The following is a 4,858-nucleotide window of genomic DNA, read 5'->3' as shown; positions in this document are numbered from 1 at the left end:
GGGAAGCCCTTATGCATTCTCTAATTTACCAGCATCAATCTGGAATTCAAGGTAAAATAATTTATTGTTCCCCTAATAATCTGAAGCCAAGTGAGCATCCAATGAAGACCTTTATGTTGTACCAGTATCACCCATGTTTTATCTTTCTTGACATATGATAGCAAGTGACCTAGTCAAATGCCTGGGTTTTGTTTTGTTTTGTCAATTGCTTTTAGGAAAGCAGTCCCACGGTCTCTTTGATGTGGGCATATTTCTTGTTTGCCAAAGGTTCTAAAAACCTTTGCATCAACAGAACTTTGTTGTGTGCAATCACTCATACTTTGAAACACGTCCACTGAAGAATTGCCATTGGTGAAGAATGTTGAATTTGGATTTGCAAGGGACTGAGCTAAAATAGCTGTACCATCACAGATTCACCTGGTGACACTAAAGGCACTATTGGTCTAATCATTAGACCATCAATGAAAAAAGATGGAAATAGGTGGGGGAAATCAGGAGGAAACACAATGACCTCCCTTTAGGAGCTGCTTTGAGAACAATGCAGATAAGGAGTGTAAAGCAGCTTAAACATCAAGAATTCCATCCCAATAAACAAAAATATTCGCACATCCTAATCCACTGTCTACATTAGGCAAATTAACTGATTTAAAGGGGATGCCCTCACCTCACATCTGAGCAGAGCAATCCTACACTTAGGCAGTGATGGCCAAACTCGGCCCTCCAGCTGTTTTGGGACTACATTTCCCATCATCCCTGACCACTGGTCTTGTTAGCCAGGGATGATGGGAGTTGTAGTCCCAAAACACCTGGAGGGCTGTTTGGCCACCACTGACTTACCGTGTAGGCAACAGATCCATTGGTAGTGCTACCACTGCACCCATAGCCCTGCCAGCTCACTTCCAGTGGGGCAGGAGGTTGGAAGGGCAGATTCTTCCTCATCCATCCCACTGCAGTCAATGGAAGGCAATTATCTACATGAGTCGCACAGGCAGTCGTGGTCTCACTTATTTTTGTGGGTATGTCAGGGAAGCAATGAAGCTTTAAGTGGAATGTTCATAGCTGACCCCAAGATGCCTTGAGAAGTCCTGCCTCCCCTCATAGCCCTGTGGATAGAACACCACTGGGGATACATCTGTGCCAGTATTATTTCTGCCTGTGTACTGGTTGATCTCCAGGGGCTAAGTGTTCTTCCTGCAGGTAGAACTCCCTCTTCACTGGTGGAATCTTCCATATGTTGCATCCTTTCAGCCTGCCTCTAGGTAAGTATAGGATTGCTGTCTTAATTCTGTATGTATTTATTTATGATAAATTTCCTGTTAACAGTGGAGCTCAAAATGGATGAGATAAAGCCTGCTGTAGCCACCATTTCTGGTCTTACAGAGTGAGAATATGCTACACATTGGTCTTCTCTGGAATAGCAAACGAGAAGAAGTCATTCCCAGTAGCAAATAAAACTAAGAACAGACTCCCATTGAATCATTTATATTGCAAAAGATTCTGGGTTGGATCCAAACTTCCCCTGAGTGTACATTCTGATCATGGACTCAGAGGAAAAAGGAGAAAGTGATCTTTGCTAATTACTCCTTCCCCCTAAAGCTAATTACTCCTCCCCCCCGAAAAGCTGCTCAGGGGGGTTGGTTTATCAAGGCAAATCAAGGGCTACCAACCATGAAGTCTATGTTCTACCATCACAGTTGGCACCTTCTCTTTTAGGAAGTGTTATCCTTAGCTGGCAAATTTATACATAGATGTAGAAGAAGAAAAATGTGAACTGTGGGATTCAGATGACAATGAAGGATCTAATCTGCCCTGGTACTTGATGGTGAAGGGTGGGGAAGAAATCTAATCAACAACAATAACAATTATGCGGACAATAGTCTGCAAAAGGATATGCCATAATAAATATTTTAGCATTTATGGGACACAAACCCCTTGGTGTTTTTTTCTTAAAAAGTAAATGCTATTCTATAGAATGTGACTATAATAAAAATAAATCCAATTTACAATGCCATAAATTACATTAGCTGTTCTTAAATTCACCATTTTAGTGGCAAACTAATCCAACCACCCATTTTCATTACTTGATGCTTTGGGTGTAAAAAATAGATTCTAAGTGAACACAGACTAAGTGCAATTTCTTACTTTTACTATTTATTTTATTGAAATCATTTATGAACCACTTCCCATTCAAAGATCCTGAAGCAGTTTACATGATAAAATCCCAACCCAAATTCAATCAAATAAGTATCTACAATATATTTTGGGAGGTGGCTTGCCTATGTGTCTGTCTGTTCTCTATAGGTTCAACCATCTCTGGATATATCATCAACAAACCCAACATGTGGGTTCCCAAGGTGGAATTCTTTGTCACTGTTTGGAGATCAGAAGTCATTTTGAATCGAGATGGTGGACTGAAATATGACGCTGTTGTAACTTCAGTTCACCCTTTTTTGGCATAGGCTTGACTGTCACTCAAGATATCATCGTCAAACTCAGCATGAGCATTCCCAAGGTGGGAGCCTTTGTTGATGTTTCAACACCAGGCCCCATTTTGAATCAAGATGGTGGATCAAAATGTGATTTGGGCACCTGATTTTTGGCATGTTGGGTCCAAACTCGCAAATTACACTATGCATTTTTTAAAAATGCAATACCTTTTGGTTTCTAAAAAAATCTCTGGTCATGCTGGGTACTCCCTGCTAGTGTGTGTGTAAAACCAACAGCAAACAATAAGCAACATTCGAGACATACACAATATCTACAATGGGCTAGTAAACTAGTTGGGGAAAGCCTGAGGAAGCAAATATCTTCAGAATCACACTGCTGTGGGTGTGTGATGAATAGCAGGGGAGAGAGCATTATGGAGAATGCGCACCATTACCAAGCTATAAACAAAAGATATAATAAGCAAGTATAATAACTTTGTAGTAACCTACAAAGTGTCTCTCAGTACACCCTTCATAGACTCTGAGGGTAAAGGGGAGGCAGTGGAAGTAACTCAAGGATGATATAATCTAAAACATGCATTTTCAGAACAACTCACTCACCCTGAGCCTATCATTATGAATAATTAGAAATGTTGCATAAATATGCCATTGTATACTCAGCGATCAGACTGTAATCTCTCAGGGAGTCTCTGTGTTAAATCCATGTTAATGCAATGAAATAAATCTAAACTATTTACATAATTTCCAATGACATTACATAATTTCCATAGCGTGTGAACCAGTGTTAAGGTATTCTGTGTACATACAAAATTGTATATTTTGGACAATGCTGATTAATATGCTGAATTGAGATATCAGAAGCCTGTGTGATCTTTAATTACACTTTAATACTTCCTATTCTCTTAATATAATAGGCCTATGCCCTTGTAAATGGCCATATTCCCATCAATTAAGGTACCTTTAATATAGTTGCAGCAATGCGCTCCAAACCTTTTAATCTCCCTTCATGTCCTTTCCCTGCTGGGCTATTAGATACTCAAGAGCACCCTGATTCTATTACAACCACCTTCCAACTCCAAATGGTTCCTCTGATTTACATAGAAAGCTGACCTATATGGCGTCTGACCATCATCTATCTGGTTCATGTTGTCTTCATTGACTGACATCTCTCCAGACTTTCAGAGATGGCATTGCCTGTTCTACCTGGAGATGCTGGGGACTGAAGAGTAGATGCTCTACCACTGAGCTAGGGACCTTCCATTTTTCATGTCCATCTCTGCATTTCCCAGCAAGGCAGTTTTAAATCAGGGATGATCAAACATGATGTTAGGGACTACAGCTTCCATCATCCCTGGCTGTTGACTATGCTGGCTGTGGTCTACAACATATGAAGGAAAGCATTTGGCTACCCCTGGTTTATGTAAACCACCAAGAGATCTTAGTTGGCTGAGTGGTATGTAGAAATGAATAAACTGGTCCTGAGATTCTGTCTCCGCTAAGTCCCAAGTCACTTTCATTTTAGATCTGGTTGTGTGACTTTGTCCATGGGTCAATCCATATGGTCAAAAATTTCTGCTGCCTATGCAGTTACATAGTTCCGTTTGTGGCAAAAATTGTCTGGTTCATCACCTGATCAGACTGAATGTGGATACTCAGTGAAGTGTCCATGCAATTCCTTCAATGCACACCTAAGTCTTACTTCACTGCAGACTGACATTTAAACATATCACCAGAAATATGTGGTCCAGAAATGGCCTAGTAAAAAGTAAAACTACATTGTGAAGCTGATACTGTATACGAGTGGACAACGAGGAGGTCGGTAAACACTATACTGCATATCCAAGCTCAGCCCAACTTCAATCAACTTGAAATAATCCTACAGGTTACTGTAGATATGAGGAATCAGACAATTTACTGGGAGAAGTTCTCTTGCCACAGGAGCACCATCTGGTGGCCACATACAACCTGTCAACATATTTCTAAGATTCCTTTTCTTGCAACAGTGAAGGTTGAAGCTTACTATTGTGAAAAGCAAAACATGACACGATTCTAACAAATGTCCTCAACTGAAAAACTGAATTGCAGAGGGCATGAATTTTCAGGCAAGACGTTGGCAGCACCAGTCTAGAATTGAGCATCATCATCATCATCATCATCATCATCATACAAATGTATAGGAAGGGAAGGAAAAGTCACCATCATCTTTGTCATAGCTAGTCCATTCTACAACATGCACATACACTGTTGAGGCTATAATTTTATGGAGCTGCAGAAGTTTTGTGGGTTGCAGTTGCAGCTGTATTGATTACAAACACAGGAAGCTGCTCAGACTATTTGCCCTTCTCTCCCCACTAGTGATGGGATCTGTGACCCTCCAGATGTTGAGGGACTCCAAAACCCACCAGCCCCAG

Source organism: Podarcis bocagei, assembly GCF_964188305.1.
Source record: "Podarcis bocagei genome assembly, chromosome: 1".
NCBI lineage: Eukaryota > Metazoa > Chordata > Lepidosauria > Squamata > Lacertidae > Podarcis > Podarcis bocagei.
Note: the sequence above shows the minus strand (reverse complement) of the source record.